This window comes from Taudactylus pleione, unplaced genomic scaffold, assembly GCF_031769625.1.
Source record: "Taudactylus pleione unplaced genomic scaffold, aTauple2 ptg000201l, whole genome shotgun sequence".
In the NCBI taxonomy this organism is placed as follows: Eukaryota; Metazoa; Chordata; class Amphibia; order Anura; family Myobatrachidae; genus Taudactylus; species Taudactylus pleione.
In genome coordinates this window covers 60347697-60365937 of record NW_028284603.1, presented here as the reverse complement: position 1 = coordinate 60365937, position 18241 = coordinate 60347697, and the positions used below count along the sequence as shown (strand labels likewise).

Here is an 18241-nt window from a genome sequence, read left to right as displayed (position 1 = left end):
CCCTCCCCCCCAACGGTGGTGACATGCCTCCGTTTTGTGAATGGCAATCACTGACAGTCAGTTGCTGGACTAAATCCAGATCGCAGACCCGTACTACACATGCGCTGTACAGGTCATGCACAGGACCAGAGGAGTCACAATTGGAGATGTGCGCTAACCATTAGGTTAGCGTACATCTCTGAATCAGCCCCTAATTACACCTTTGATTTATGGTTCTCCTCCATGTTGCTAATCATGACCTTTCTGTGTTCTCCATGTAGCACATGAAAATTATGCTGTTAAAGGGGAAATTATCGAGCAGCACAGGGACCCCTATAAACAGGGCATTATCAAGGTCAGACCTCAAAGACATAGCTGAATAGGATACCAGCTGTACATTTATCATGTAGAGTGTAAACAAAATGTGCTTGACTTTTTAGGAAATTAAAGGTAGAAAAAATTACACTATAATTAATCTAGAAACATTAATATGATTTTCTTACCTATACACTGTGATTTGTAATTACCCTTCAGTCCCCGCCTTTTAATTATTCCATGGTTTCTGTGCTGTGCCACACAGGGCAATGGCAACATTAGTACATTATATATGCTTGGGATTCTTCCTTTGTCTTCCATAAGAAAAATCAGAATTCACTGTTAATATGAGTCATTGACAATACTTAAAAACATACAGTAAATGATATGATTTTCTTAGCTATATGGCCAGGACGCAATGGCGAGACCTTCTCAGTCTATGCCTATTCCCAGATGTTAGCATTAAAAATACAGCAGCAATTACCAGAAATAATTATGTGTGAATAATTTTGAATACACTGCCTGCTCAGTGTGAATAAATCATGGAATGCCGTGGAAATCTGTATACTGAAATATAAAAACAAGTCAAATGTACACAGGGAACAATTGTATATCTGAAAGCAAAGAGGAAGTGAATAGGCTCCTGCTTCTTTCTGCTACCTTCTCAGTGGACATTAAACATAAAAAAATCTTCAGAAAATCTGCAATTTTTTAAGTCCATCCAAGAAAATTGCAGCACTTAGCTGACATTTTGGGGTAAATTTACTAAGGTGCGGGTTTTTAGAAGTCGAGATGTTGCCCATAGCAACCAATCAGATTCTATTTTACATTTATCTTGCACCTTATAGAAGATAATAGCTAGAATCTGATTGGTTGCTATGGGCAACATCTCCACTTCTAAAATCCTGCACCTTAGTAAATTTATCCCATTGGATTTTCCTCTGCCAGGATTGCAGATAAATGGATTTAGAATACAAATATTAAATGGGCTGAACAATATTAGATGTTTCTACTTTTAAACTGTTGAAATAAAATGTTTGGTGGCAGACATGGACTTCGGTGAGCTTCATGTTGTCCAGAAACCTCCCAACTGTCCAATTTCAACCGAATCATGTATAGAAAGGGTCAGAGTTTAGGTGAAAATAGGAACAGCTTTGAGGAGCATCTGTGCTAGGTTTGCATGAGTTGAAGACCAGACTTATATTGCCGCAGTCGTTCATTTTTTAATATTGATTTGGAATATGTGCCCCCAAACATTAGTGTGGGGTGGTCAATGTCAGGATGCGGCCTGGGTTCGGCTGCTACTCACCGCCGTGCCGGCGTCCTTGGGCTTAGGTGTTTAGTCACTGGGAGTGGAGGTGAGTGGTGTCTGAGTATTCTCCACGGGGTCTATAAGGCTTCCGTGTATGCGTCCTGGTTTCCAGGGTGCCGGGCATGGGCACAGCCATTTTAGTCCATATCACCTGACTAGTCTCTCCCAATGGTAGTCCTGTGGTCACTCAGCTGATCCAATGACCAGCTACCCAGGGGTATATAAGTCTTACTCCAGGAACAGGAAACTGCTGTTCAACTTTGCTGTTCCAGTGATTGTGATTGTCTGGTGTTTTTCATGAAGTATCTACAGTGTGTTGTTTCAGCCATCACGCTGACCACCAGTGTTACTTGTATTAGCTCCCATGCTACTTCCCAGCGTGTTACTTCAGCTCTCACAGAACTCCAGTGTTTTTTGTAAATCCCTGTGTTGTCTTTTAGTGTGCTGCTCAGCTCTCTAACTGCCTCCCTGTGTTCCTGTGGTGCCAGCTTTCATGCTAATTACAAGTTAGCCCTCAGCTGGATCTCTAGTAATTCCCAGTGTATGCCTGTATCCACATTTCTCTGTGTTTCTCTATGCAAGTCAGCACCTGGATCTCCTGTGCTCAAGTATTCAGTTCATTGCTGATCTGTGTTCACATATTAATTTCATACCCTGATCTCCTGTGCTCAAGTATTCAGTTAATTTGCCAATCTCCTGTGTTCAAGTATTCAATTAATTTGCCGATTTCCTGTATTCTAGTATTCAGTTCATACCCTGAACTCCTGTGTTCAAGTATTCAGTCAATTTGCCGATCTCCTGTGTTCAAGTATTTAGTTCATTTGCCGATGTCCTGTGTTCAAGTATTCAGTTCACGCTGATCTCCGGTGTTCAAGTATTCCGTTAATTTGCCAATATCCTGTGTTCAAGTATTCAATTAATTTGCTAATCTCTTGTATTCAAGTATTCAGTTCATACCCTGATCTCCTGCATTCAAGTATTCAGTTCATTTGCTGATCTCCTGTGTTCAAGTATTCGGTTCACGCTGATCTCCGGTGTTCAAGTACTCAGTTAATTTGCCGATCTCCTGTGTTCAAGTATTCAATTAATTTGCTGATCTCCTGTATTCAAGTATTCAGTTCAGTTGATACCCTGATCTCCTGTGCTCAAGTATTCAGTTAATTTGCCGATCTCCTGTGCTCAAGTATTCAGTTAATTTGCCGATCTCCTGTGTTCAAGTATTCAGTTCATGCTGATCTCCAGTGTTCAAGTATTCAGTTTATAGTTCCGGTGTTCCTGCCACTCCCAGGGACCTGTCCATGGGACCGCAACCTGCTCACTTGGTGCAGTGAAATCCATATCCCAACTGTAGGGGGTCACTGGTGAAGACCACCAAATGAGTTAGACTCCACGACTCTGGGCAGGTCTAGCCAAATCAGGGTTTGGCCGCAATAGGGAGACCTAGCACTGTCACTCACCTGCTTGTTCCCTAGCCACCCTATTCCCCTGGCTTTTCCCATACGGTTCGTGACAGGAAATTAGAGGAATAAGAGAGGTATCAATATGTATGTGTGGGTGTGGGTGTGTATGTGCGTGGTGGTGGGAGAGTCAGAATCATGAGGGTTTCAATACTAGGCATAAGAGGTGGTTGTGAGTGGGGCATATTGAGAGGAAAACACACACACACATATATATTGGTAAATTTTATGTGCATCTATTTGTGTTCTGTTATGGTGACTACTGTAGCAGAACATTATTCTTAACAAGGAAGGACCCCTTTATTCATGAGTTTACATGCAAGATGAACTGTACCCAGGGCCGGATTATAGGCGGGGCATTAGGGGCGGTCATCCTGGGGCCCCCACACATAGGGGGCCCCCACACTGTCCCCACACATGCCACTGTACAAACACAGTGGAGAACAGCATTCAGTTGTCTCCGCTCCTCTCTGGCGGCTCAGCTGATCCTTAAACAGCAGCCGCCGAGGAGCTTCAATAGTCAAAGCCAGCCACTGAAAATCTTCCCTATGTGCTGCAGCCTCGGCTCGGACAGTCAGTCTCGCGAGATGACGCCAAGTCTCGCGAGAGTTTGACTGTCAGAAGCTGAGGCTGCTGCATAGAGAAGATTCTCAGTGCCAGTGACTCGTTTACCCTAAGCCTTCCCCCGTGATACAGCTCAGGCTCAGCGGTGCAGGTACCGTGAGCTGAGCTACAGAGCTGACAGGCAGGTAGCCCATAATATATATATATATATATATATATATAAAATATATATATATATATATATACACACACAGTATATATATATATATATATATATATATATCTATATAATATATATAACTATATATACACATATCCTGTGTGTATATATATATATATATATATGTATATATATTTGTGTGTGTGTTCATTACATTTGCCTTAAAATGTCAAATTGTGTATATATATATATATATATGTATATCATATATGTGAGTATATATATATATATATATATAATCTAAATATACTGCGCATTTATATATACATACACACACAGTATATATGTGTATGTGCGTGTATATATATATATTTATATATATACACACACACACCTATATATACAGTATATATATCATATATATCATATATATATATATATATTTATATATATGGTACTTCCGTATCTTTGAGGCCCCCTGCAGGAGCCGCTGGTTACGCTACTTACTAGTCAGTGAAGATACGCAAGTAGCGTAAAATATCAGCCAGTGTCATTGGGCCCCTTGCTGGCTCGCTTCGCTCGCCAAATGGATGTATTCCCCCTCCATGCTCACTTGGATGGTAGGGAATGACTTTGGATACTGGCTGATATCTACGCTACTTACGTATCTTCACTGACTAGGGAAGATACGTAAGTAGCGTAACCAGCGGCTCCTGCAGGGGGCCGCAAAGATACGGAAGTACCATATATATATATATATATATATATATATACACATACACACACCATTTGGGGTTTGGACTATATATGTAGCAGCAATTTCATGGGGGCCCCCACAAGCTTGTTGCCCAGGGGCCCCCACAGACCTTAATCTGGCCCTGACTGTACCACAGAGCTCCAGAGCTAGCACTACCATTAGGTGAACCTAGGTGGTAGTCACAAACGATTAAGGGGCACCACTGATTAACTCATTGAGTGGTTTTATTGGCCCCACATGGAGAGCTTGTTGCTCACATGGAGGATAGGCAGACAACAACTTCTTAAATGTGAATCTACTGTCTTGCTGCTCCTCCATGCCAGTGCTATGTTGAGAGTGTTATGTCACAGCCAAGTGCTACTCTTTTAGTCTGATGGGGAACAACTACTCTTTTAAAGAATACTCCCCTACCTTCTGCTAGCTATCTGTAAGCAGGAGAGGAAGGGGTAGCTGTTGCAATGTGGAGAGAGGGGTGTAGTTTCTGATGACAGAGGTGGTGGGGTCACCATCCCTGCAGAGCTGAGCTCCACTGATCTTAACACATATTTGCAAATTTTGGCAACTGAGTCTGGGAGGTCCGATTAGAGGAGGAGTCAGCTAGTCATGATGGGGGCGGAGCTCTGTAAATATCCTCATTAAGGCTTCATCCCATCACATTTTGATGGGATTCTTAATTTTGCTATGCTGGTGGCAGAGTGGCAATGATGTGATTCATAGCGAATCATGTCATTATAACGTGTCCCACACACTTCATGAGTCTGTCGGCAGGATGCAGATGAGTTGCCCAATTTCCCTGAAACTCCGGTGAGAGTGGGCAAGATACTTACAGTATTTTGATTATCACACTGATTTTGATGTATAAATACAGATCAATAATAGCAGGATATGTATGAATATAAATATCAATTCATTCATTCCAGCTAACTTCCAAAGCTTCTCTAACCCTGTTAAAATTATTAGAGTTCAGTTCATTATCCAGACAAATCCTCTTTTGAACATTTTCCATTCACTTTATTAAGTATTGGGTTGTGAACATTCTTTTTAATCTATGGATAATAAGTTTTCCTAGCAATGTAGAGGTCTGATCACAATTTGCAGACTGTATTCCTTTAGAAAAAGTCTAATTTCTGTTGCTAGGCATCAAAGTGATAGCAATACCAAATGGAACAATTAAATACCAGTGAGCATGGTCTACAAAGTTAGTCTTTTCAATTTTGCATTTAGTATAATTTTATGTTAATGACTGAAAGTTGTATGTGTGCATATAATTCATGCAGTATCTGAAAATTGCTGATATTAACACATGGTTATGTTGGGGCTAATTTAGAGGTACAGTAGATGCATATTTTCTAGAAATAAACATAGATAAAGAACAAAAAAGTGTAATTACATGCAGATGTTGAATATCATGTAGAAAATGTAAGCTAAGAAACAGCAGTGTTGTTTCAGGTATAACAAGTGTATTTACTTTGGCCATACTTGCCGACTTTGTGGCTGCCCCCTCCGGGGCATGGTGGTGCGATCACATGATAGTGGCACTGCCCCACTCTATAAAATTCACAGTTTACAGACATTCAGTACAAATCGCTTCATTGGCTGCCGGGACTGCCCACTTCACACAGGAAGTGGGGACTGCTGGATAGAAGTCGGCAGAAGCAGATCTGGACAGGGAGACTTGAATACTCTTCAGGGTGGCCAGGAGCACTACCGGAGATTTGGGAGAATCCTTCATGTTGCCAGAGGATAGGCACGTATGCTTATGTAAAATAGAAAGTACAAAAAGAACAAGGAGCTAAAGAATGAGTATGTCCAACCCAAAACGAGCTAATAAATATATAATGATAATGCTCCTGCAGCTCACCTAGAACCAAGAGGGAGCTGTACCCCTCAAAAAATGTATACAACAACAAACAAAGGGAAGCGCTGGAGCAAATCAAATAAATATAAGTTTAATACAACTAGAAATATATTTCATATACCAGAAAGAGCTAAAAATGGTGGATTCACAGACAATGGTGTATGAATTGATAAAAAAACTAATACATTTGTGTGCACACAGAATGGGTATATTCAAAACAGATAGAAACCGTTACCTTTACAAGTAATCACAATATAGTTGGATCTTAATGTCCTCAAACCGGGGAAAGAAAAGGGAAAATTCCACTTTAGGGCTATACCACAGATGTTAAAACAGCCAAAAACAACATATCCAATAATTAGATTCTGCATGCAACCATTAATGTTTTAAAAGCAATCCAGTTGTTATTAGCAACAGAGGTAAATGTCAGTCTCCAGTGGTAACTTATTTGTTAGTTGCAGTAAGCATGTAGGTTAGTAATCAAGCATCAACATGTTATATGGCCAGCATATTGGATTTAAAGTTCAAGCAGCAATAAGGTTAGCAGCAAGCACTGTTGGTATAGTGAATCTGACACTTGTACATTTAGTTGTTAATTGAAGCCAGAATGTAAATTAGTAGTCAAGCATCAGCCAGTGTACTGGTTTTAATAGTTCAAGCAGCAAAATAATTAGTAATAGACAGGCACTGTAAGCGTGGTGAATCGGACTCTTACTGTACAGGTTTAGAAGAGAGGATGTGCAAAAATAATTATAATTATATATAAATCACTCTCTCTCCCTTTGGACTTCTTGGCTGGGTACACACCTAAAGGTTTTCTGTCCAACCATCCAACTAGTTGATTGGTTGGAATGAAAATCTGGTAAGGTATGAAAGCAAATGAAAATCAGCAATTTGCTCCTAAATGCCATAAAACAGATGAAAATGGTCGTCAGAAAAGTTTGTTAAATGTATGATTAATAATTTGTTCAAACAACAGTTTGTCCATTTTCCGGCGTTTGGGAGCAAATTGCTGATTGTCATTTGCTTTCATACCTTACCAGATTTTCATTCCAACCAATCAACTAGTTGGCTGGCTGGACAGATAATCTTTAGATGTGTGGCCAGCTTTAGTCAATACTGCTTTAACACACCTTTCATGAAATCAAATCAGATATGCTCTCTAGCCTAGTACAAGTCCCACAATTGAAAATAAATAAATATCAAATACTTGTAAGCTGTCACCGGTATGCCGGCCAGCAAGAGGGAAAAAGAATCCGTCCTTACTTCACAGCGGCTCAATATCCGACCAGTGGGGACAGAGCACATGCTGTGAGTAGTGGCTGTCATACTGTGCTGCAATATAGGATCCCGGCATCTCCTGACAGGGCTTGTGTTGTAGTGAAATCACTGACTTGCTGTGCAGCAATGTGCATGCCCCGGTATCTCCCGTCTCACGGCTTGGACAGCACTACCTGGTAGCGATCATCTAACGCATTTCTCAGCCAATCAAAGGCAGAATAAGTCATGAATTAGATGTCCGGTCTATATATACACATAGCCAAATCTTAATTGGTCACACAGCACCACCTTACTTGGTCACATGTATCTAACAATGTTAATAGTCTCAGTGCTGAAAACTATGTCAGCCTGAAACTAAATTTAATTAAATAAATAACCCATTGTTCCATAGCAATATGTATACACATATATAGACACAAAATAAATAATAAAAATACATATATATAAAAATATAAATCTAAAGAGTATATATATATATATATATATATATATATATATATATATAAATATGTACAGTATATAGTTCGCATTGGAATTGGACATCACATAAACTAGATGCTAAAAATAGAAAAATTACTTATATATTAGAGATTTATGAAGAAATAACTAAAAAGATAAATAAGATAAAATAAGATCTGCAAAAATTATCCTTATGAAATATGTGTAATAAGTAGCAGTTTGAGAGACTCCCATATATATAGTTGAAAAAAGAAAAGAGAGATGAAATGAAGATGTAATAGGAGATGATAATTATTAAACTATGAGGAATACTAATATAACACATAATGCTTATTATATGTAGTGATAGTAATTACTAATCTGTAAAAAAAAAATATATAATGCTCCTATAACACCTGAGAGAGAAAAAAGGAAGGTAATGATGCACACAATTAATATAAGTTACAGTAACTCTTTGTAATAAGAGATCTATATGACCTTCATAGTATGTTACTTGTTAAAAGATCCAAATAGCCCCCCAAAAATTTGTGTCAAGGTCGACCACCTAAATGAACATACAACGAGCAACTATATGTCAAGAAGGTGGGGACAAAGAATGGATGGAAACAAGACAACACATCAAGGCCAATGGGGACCCAAAGTGCCTGATGTCGACCCCGTTACCACTTATGTCCCCCCATTAACAGTGATTAAGCTCAACCATGTCATTGAGGCCATGTGGAATTAATGTGTCTAACTGGAAAATCCAGAAAGCTTCTCTTTTACAAAGCCTACAAAGTCGATTGACAACCTCTTTTGATGTCTTGGACTTGTTCAATGGCCTTCACTATAATGCTGTCAAGTTTGTTATTCTGGCACTAATTAATATGGTGAGGTAGACTATGAGTTTTCATCCTATTTATGATGTTACGTCTATGTTCTGCGAATCTAATGAGCAGTGGACTTGTAGTCCTGCCTACATACTGTAGGCAACATGCACATTGGATAACGTACATGACATGATGATTTACAGTTGAGAAAGCCTTCTATCGGGAATTCTTCTTTAGTGTGAGATGATGTTATCTCCATAGTCTTTCTTGCTGAAAATTGGCAAGTCAGTCACATATTTCCTCCACATTTGAAGAATCCTCTAGGTTGTGGTGGTAACCAAGAACTAAGTGGTTTGTAATCCTCAACTGTACATTTTTTAAAGAAACTTGGAGCCAATTTACTTTTCAAGCTTGGCGCTTTTCTGAAAACCACTCTATGAAGAGTATTCAAAGTTTTTTCTAATATTCTATCAGATTTCAACAATAACACATTTTTAGATATTATTTTCTTGATTGCATATGTAGAAGAATTATATTGAGTAATAAAATATACTTGTTTTCTCTCTGTATTAATGTATGGTTAGAATCCTTAGACTTGGTTTTCAATAAAGATAGCCTATCTTGATTATTCACTGTCTCCAAAGTTCTTTCCAATAATGTATGGGATATCCTTGGAGTAAAAATTAATTATATAGCTCTAATGCTTGTTTTTGAAAAATATCTGCTGTAGAACAGGTTCTCTTTAGGCGGAGGAACTGACCCTTAGGGATATTATGAAGAAATATCTTGTTCATGAATACTTGTATAATTAAGATAATTACCACAATCGACCTGCTTGACATAGGTGGCTGTTTAAATCTGCCCATTATGGATGGTCAATGCGATATCTAAGAAGTTGATGCATTGGGGACTATAGGTGCTAGAGAATTTTAACCCAAAGTGATTGTGATTAAGGTGATAAACAAAAGCTTTAATAGATAGTGTATCCCCATCCCAAATAAGAAACAAATCATCTATATATCTGTCATAGAGAACCAGGTGTGCCCCAAACCTCCTCCCTCACATGTACCGATGTTCAAATCTGCCCATGTAGAGGTTGACATAGGTCGGGGTGAACCTGGTTCCCATGGCAGTATCATGTGTTTGAAGAAAATATTGTGCATCAAAAGAAAAATAATTGTTTTCTAATATAAATCTTATACTGTTGAGAATAAGGTTACGTGACATCTCTTCCACCATAGGATCATTGCTAAGATAGTGATTTACTGTGAGGAGTCCTTATTCATGTGGTATATTACTATATAGGGACTCAACATCACATGCGAGAAATTGATATGAGTTTTCCAGACTATAGATTGAATTTGATTCAGAGTGTGTTGTATCTTTAATGAATGATGGAAGAGACATCACGTAACCCTGAAAATGTTCATCAACGAAAGAGGATAAATTACTTGTGAGTGACCCGATCCCAGAAATAATTGGACAACCGGGTGGCTTGGTGAGTATTTTATGAATTTTCAGTAAGTGGTAATAAATTGGTGTTATAGGGTATGCTTATGCCCCATGATAGTGCAGAGATATGGTTTAATAGTGTTAGTAGGGAAAGAAACATTACCCTATTTGTATGCAGTGGGTCTCATTTAAAATTATGTAGTATCACACTTAAAATGCTGGCCAAAAATCTGAGCTCTTTTTGAATAATGTCCCAAAGTGAATTGTGACCAATGATCATAGATTGGTCTGTTTACCACTAATATAGGTGGGAAGAAAGCCTTGGATTTCCCCTGAAAAAGCCAAAGCTGGTACCAGAGTATTTGATCTGTGAGTTGCACCAATGCACGCTTTTGGGTGATTCCTAAAATACACACTCTCGCTGCTAATTAGAGAGTGATGAAAGTTTACACCGACTTAGTTCACGCGTGCACAAAGAGAGAGCCAGATGTGTTGGAGGGATTGTTATTCACACTCCATAACTCCTTCCAATAGGATGGATGGCAGCCACATTGGGACTCCAATGATGAATAGACCTGTCAACTTAATGAGTAGGCCCCTATAAGCCCCTTAAAGTGGAACCAAATGCTGACAATCTGCGGCTGGCTTTTTGGCTTGTCATAATATTGGATTTTTCAAGTTGTAGGGTCTGATTCTGAGCTTGTGTAGTGCAAAATCTGCAAGTTTTCATTTCACATGCCATCACAAAATGTTTCATACATATGCAGGTATGTTCACATCTGTAAGTTGCATCTGCTTGAGATTGGAGAGTGGGGATAGGGATTTATGGGGTGGTTTAATGTAGATTGAAGGCCTGAAGCAGAGGTGGATGCTATTGCATCTACAACTGTGTCTTAATCTAATGCTGTAGCATTAGATTAATTTTATATCGATCTAATCTGATCTAAATCTATGTTGTGTTTCTGGGGCTAAATCACACATGTACTAACAGACAATTTTTGATTTTTAAAAAAAATATATTAGTAAATGTATTTAGCCCCAGAAACACATAATTGATTTAGAGTTAAAATATATCAAAATCGATTAAAATTGACCTAAAGTAAATATACCCCAAAGTGGTATTTGAGCATCTAAAGATGCTGAAAGTGGGCGTCTCAGTCCTTGCACATTGTGACGCATGGCTGTACACCAGGGAAGGGCTTTGTAGTGGCAAAAGACGCACACATGACCATCGCTGCACCAGACACAGAATCAGGCCCTATGTGTTCCACCTTTGAAAAATTATGTCTGAAGATATATGCTTGAATGAGGTCTCAGACCTATCTCTGGTGCCTTATTAATATTATAATTATACCGCAACAAAACAATGGTGATGCGCTAATAAACATAAATAATATACTATGTAATTCTTTTCTCAAGACACCACCTACTGTATGTAATATTAATAATCTTTATAGAAATAAAATGTCAGTACATGTAATCACATTTACTCTTATAAATAATCACATTATCCAATATAAAAAACTCTAGTGCACTCCTAAGAATTGAGATATATAAAATATACTGCCTCTAATGAAAATAAATCACTGGAGCAATCTCTTGTCAAATTAATGACATATGGAAAATCCGATAATGAATATGTGAAGCTCTTTTTGTATGATATATTTGCACACACTGTTACACCAGTCTCTTACCACATCAATACCTAGTTGCAGAGTCCCATGAACAATCCACTGAGTTTGGAAGGACACACTTCCTATAAAGCACGTTCGCGGTGGGCACTCCTGGTAAGTAGTGGGGGTCCAGTCGGTGTTTCACATGTGTAGCTGATAGCCAAGGGAGTTACCAATGCACGAACCCAAACAAAGTGAGCTGTTTTGAGTTACAGTTGTATAATTGTGCTGATAGAGCTTCCAGCTCCCAGCTTGAGACTCAGTATTTTAGGCTTCCACAGCACAAGATCCTGGTTCCAGTAGCATGACAGCAAAGCTACTGTGGTATACAATCACCGGCAGGTAAATCTCTGACCAGTTTTGCTCCAATATGGGGGCTTCATCAGTCCATCGCTGCACCAGATTCAGAATCAGGCCCTATGTATTCCACATTTGAAAAATGATGTCTGTAGATATATGCTTGAAATAGGTCTCAGACCTATCTCTGGTGCCTTATTAATATTATAGTGTTCATTCTAGGGTGGGCAGGGGGCAGAGCGCTATCACAGAAGGGCACTCTCCGAAAACAGGGCATGGTCACTAGGAAATGGGGTGTGTCCTTGAGATGTGCCCCCTTTTCATCACTGTAGGGGTGTTGCCAGCATTCAAGGAGATGCTAAACTGACCCCAAGCTCTCCCTGCAGTGTCAATATATGCACACAGCATCTGTTCACTCGCTGGTGATTCTTTCACCAGAACTGTTCCCCTATGCAGAACACTTCTGGACCAAGGTGGGGGCAGCTGTTTCAACAGGGCGCCGCCATAAGGGAAGGGCGCATTTCAGCAACTTCAAATCAGGTAGGGCGCAGCGCCCCACTGAAACAGCCTAGCGGGAACACTATCTTTTATTTATATGGAGCTACAAGGGGTCTGCAGTGCCTTATAAAGTACACAAACAGAAACAGTATAAACAAAACAAGAATAAAGTGACTTACAGTATAGAACATTGCAGGACATGGACATGGTTTATATACATTGCTGCATCAGCAGTCATAATTCCCAAATATTTCATAGTGCAGCAGAGCTGATGATTTAGGTGAGGGAAGGAAAAGCACATGAGGGAAGAGGGTCCTGCTCGTGAGAGCTTATAGTCTAATGAAGTGGTAGACAGACTATGGTGACACAGAGGGAAGAGACAATTAGAAAGGAGCATAAAGTAGTGTGTTAAAATGAGTTCTGGATGGCTTTGATAAAGCAGTGGGTCTTGAGAGCCCTTTTTAAATTTTCTAGAGAGGTGGAGAGTCTGATAAGGAAAGGGGGAGAGTTCCAGTGGTAGGGAACACTATTGACAGAATCTTGGAGTCAGGAGTGGGAGGGAATAATCAGTTGGGAGGAGAGGCAGCATTCATTTGTTGAGCAAAGTGGGCAGGTGGTAGTGTGAAGGACAATAAGGTTGGAGATGTATATGGGAGAGGATTGGGTGAGGGCTTTGTATGTGAGTGTAAGAAGTTTAAATCAGGTTTTGAAAGGGAAGGGGAACCAGTGAAGGGCTTGTAGGAGAGGGGAGGCAGACGTAGTGCGTTTGGAGGAGAAGATGATCCAGGCAGCAGCATAGAGGACAGATTGTAGTGGAGAGATGTGGGATACAGGGAGGCTAGATAAGAGGAGGTTACAGTAGTCCAGTTGGGAGATGATCAGTGAGTGGATGAGGGTCTTAAGTCCCTCCATGGTGGAGATATTTCTGTTATAAAACAGCAGGACTGCAAAAGGTACTTAATATGTGGTGTGAAGGAGAGATTATCAGATCAGTATTAGACATGTTATGTTTAAGAAACTGCTGGAACATCCAGGAGGAAATAGCAGAGAAACTGTTGGAGATACGAGTGAGGAGAGAAGGGCATAGGTCAGGGGAGTAGAGGTAGAGCTGAGTGTCATCAGCATAGAGACGATATTGGAGGCCAATAGTGCTGATGAGTTCACCTAGAGAGGATGTGTAGAGGGAGAATAGGAGAGGTCCAAGAACAGAACTTTGAGGGACACCTACTGGTAGAGGAAGTGGGGGGAGAAGTGGTGTCATGAGAGAAGATGAGAAAGAACAGTCTGAGAGGTAGGAAGACATCCAAGAGAAGACAGTATATTGCAGACCTAGGGAGTGAAGGATTTGCAGGAGGAGAGGATGGGCCACAGTGTCAGATGTAGCAGAGAGGTCAAGGAGAATTAGCAAAGAGTAGTGGCACTTGGATTTTCCAGCAAGGAAGTCATTGGTGATTTTAGTGAGGCCAGTTTCTGTGGAATGGAAAGGATGAAAGTCAGAATGAAATGGGTCACCAGTAAGAGTCAGGAGAGAGAAGGGGCAGTAGTTAGGGTGGGTTTTTTTAAGAATGGGGGAGACAATGGCATGCTTAAATGCAGAGGGGACGTTTCCTGAGAGGGTGAGATTGAAGAGATGGGCAAGATGGAAACAGGCAACATGAGAGAGGGAGCAGAATAAGGGATAGGGTCAAGGGAGAGGTGGAAGGGAGGGAGGACCAGATTCGGGTCATGACTTAATCTCCAGATACTGAGGAGAATGAAGTCAGAGTTGGTAAAATAAATGGGGAGAGGCAGGCTGGGAAAGAAGGGGATGGGCTGACGAGTGTCTGTTGGGATGTGATGTCCTAGTGCATGGATTCAATTTTAAATGAGAGTGGCAAAATCTAGGGCAGAGATAGAGAAGAAGGGGTAAGGATGGGGAGGGGCAGAGGAGGGAGTTAAAGGTGGCAAAGAAACTATGGGGTTGGAGGACTGGGTGGAGATAAGGTCTTGAAGTAAGACTTTATAGAGGGAAAGGGCAGCGGAGGAAGTCTTCAAACTGAATATTGCCTTGAATATTGCTCTGAGGTACTAGTATCATTGAATTTCTGCCAGGATTTGATTTAAGAAACTCCTACCTGTTTGCACAATAAGACAAAAGCCCCTTGCCAAATCTATTAAAACATGGCATACAAGTATAATTCATACTTGCCTATACTCCCAGAATATCTGGGAGACTCACAAACTTTAGGGAGTTCTCCCAATCTCCTGGGAGAGTACACCACCTTCCCAGATCCTCCCACTATCTGAGTGTGGATTCTGGATACACTTTGCAGAACCTACCCTCTCTGGGCTGTCTACCCTCTAGACACCAGACTCTGTTTTGACTCGGTATAAACTCAAAACACCAGACTTTCTGGACATGAGATAAGCTCTGGACATTGAATCTAACTCGGGCACAGGCACTGGATGCACACCTGTGAACATTGAATAAATTCAAGTTTTTGACCCTTTGCAAACTTTCTGGAGAGGGTCCAAACACTGTTCTCTCCACTTCTTTACACTGCTAAAATGCACTCTGCTTCCTCGTCTTATTTCTCCCACACTCAGAAACCACAGAAATTCAACCCCCTCCCCCTCTTTCTGTTCTTCCTGTCCCAGCATAGTGCATGTCATGCTGGGAAATGTAATCCTTTTCCTGCTCTAACCATCAACCCAACTGTCTCCCAATTCTAAGTATGCATCATTTGTATATAGATAAGTACAAATTGTTAAAAATAGAACTTACTGCATATAAAGATGTCAGTCATACATTAGAGTAAATAATAAAACCACAATGTATATTATAAAAATATTGGATCCAGTCTACACTTACCCTGGCCCCAACATCTTTCAGCCATGTCCAAACTCACTGCGTCTTGGCCCCTTCTTCTATCCCAGCAGTAGGAGCCATGGGCCCCAGGTCCCACTGCACATGCCTGACTCATTGTAGGATTATTATATAGATAAATTCAATAATGAACAAAAAGGTCACATCAATAAATTATAACAAATATGCCATTATGTAAAAAAGTGTTTATTATATAATACTCTGGTAAAATGGACCTGGCATATACTGGATCAACTTAGCCTTCCTCCATACCATCCCTGTGCCACCCCCTACCTGTCCCCACTTTGCTCCATCCTGGTCCCTTCCCTGCTATACTTACCAGCGCAAGGGTAGTCCTCCCCTCTCCTGGTAATTTGTCCTGACTCTGCCACTGTTTTGGAAGTCATTAAGGGGGGGGTAGTGTGCTGCAGGAATGTGCCCCCACTCTCACTGCTTGTTACAAATAAGAGAAAGATCACCGTCAAATTACCGCAGCTGTAATCAGTGCTGCGCATGCTCCGCTATTGTGAATATAACGGCGCATGTGCAGCACTGATTACAGCTGTGGTAAGGTAGAGCAGGTAGGGAAAAGTATCTATATCTCGAAAAGCTGTCATCGCAAAAATGACAGCTTTTCAGAATAGATACTTATGGGGAGGAGGAATGATGAATTCCTCCAGTAATTAGGTAGAACTCCATGCGAGTTCTAAACCTAATTATCTCCATTGAATTTTTAGTAAAGATGAATAGGCCCCAATGTCATCTCAGCTAATGAATAAAGATGAATCCTCAATGAAACAAAAGTTAAAAAGGGACATTATATTCTTCATTGTCTTGAAATCACAATCAGTGCAGTCATTGTTATCTTTGCTTTAGAAACAAAAGAACATGCCCTTTCAGCTGCCTGTAAGAATAATAACTTACTGATTCACACCCCACACCCTATTCAGTAGTTTTAGGAGAGTGCTTAAAGTTCAGCCTTAATAGTAGCCTTGTCAGTAATAAAGGATACATTCTGCGCGCTTATCAAAGCACCTTCATTTTACCCAGCGCATATGGATGATCTTCCCAATTTACACCATCTGCATACTTTGGAGACACCTCAGAATGTAGAATGGCAACTAGGTATGTAGAGAGGCAGGAATATCCAAAGAAGTGCACTGTTCCAATGTCAGAATCAGCAGTAATTCTACCAAGTGGACCTCAGCAGGTGCTGTTGTTTCGATAACAGTGCGACTTAAGGTGGCCATACACGATGAGATTCAAAAGTTGGTCAAATTAGTTGTACGATTTTCCTTGAAAATTCTTCCCTTCAGATACAGGACGATTTGTATTTAAAATGAAACTATTTCACATAAGACCATACGATTTGATCAATAACATCACATAATGTGTGTCAATTCCTACACGATCAGTTGATATCTCTCTGCAAAACCATCTAATCTGCGATCCAACTAGACGACGGCGGGGATACGCATCAGGGTTGCAGAAGACTCAAAATACAACTATTTTAAAAAGATTGGTCTGTCCAACCTGTAGAAACTACCCAAATCGTGTGATCAATCGTCCTGTGTATGGCCAGCATTAAACATCATGTATTTGGCACTTCCTTGATACAACCAGTCCCCTGCAACAGGGGTGGGGTGGGGGATATGTTAAAGGCTCTGCTGTTTGACTTCTTGGGTATTGATCCTTGGCTTTGTCTGAATTTGCTCTGGCTTTCATTTCTCTGACTTTGTACATGACCATGTTCCTGGATAATCCCTTGGCTAGCAGCGACAGACTGCCTACCTGTATACTGAACTTTTGGCTTTGTCTCTGACTGGTCCAGATAACCCCTTGGCTACCAGAGACTGGGATTCATTGCTGAATTTACACAACAGCAGCCAGCAGCCTTTATGCTGTACTATCCATGACAGTTAAATTATAAGTCACATCAAAGCCAAACCACCTATCACTTTAGTCACACTTCAAATTAAACATTTCCATTTTATACTAAATACGGTTCAGTGTAGACTAATTTATTGCTTAAACTGTTTGTAGGGACATGGGTGCTGTCTTTTGGTAATTTTTGTGTGTGTGAAGACTTTATGTTTATTATATTGCATATATTGTATATATGTACTTGGCCAGTGTTATTTTCAGCAGGATGAAGCAGGAACTCGGGGCTCGATTCAGACCCGCTCGCTAGGCTACGTTCGCACGTAGCCTGCTGATGTTTGCAATCTTCGCATGCGTATAAGACACAGTGCGTGTGCGCGAAACAGTGTATGCAATCGCGAAGCGATCGCCCCATGCATAAAGACACCTCACTAGATTGAGTGACAGGACAAGCCGTTTGTGGGTGGTGACTGGTTGGTCAATGGAAACGGGGGAGTGGTGGTACGAACGCAGGCAAGTCTGAACATCTTAACGCCATTTGAGAGGCGTGCATAATTAAGATGCAGCGTCATTATGCACATAACATGATTGATTTACACACCGAAGCACTCGCAGTGCTTGTGGTAGGGTATGGTCAGCCACAA

General features: G+C 40.5%; 1 protein-coding gene across 1 annotated transcript in view; it reads left to right on the top strand.

Annotated features, from left to right (window-relative positions):
* Positions 1-18241, top strand: part of TMEM178A (transmembrane protein 178A) — a 163075-nt gene that overhangs the window by 10439 nt on the left and 134395 nt on the right. The gene's annotated exons all lie outside the window — the stretch shown is intronic.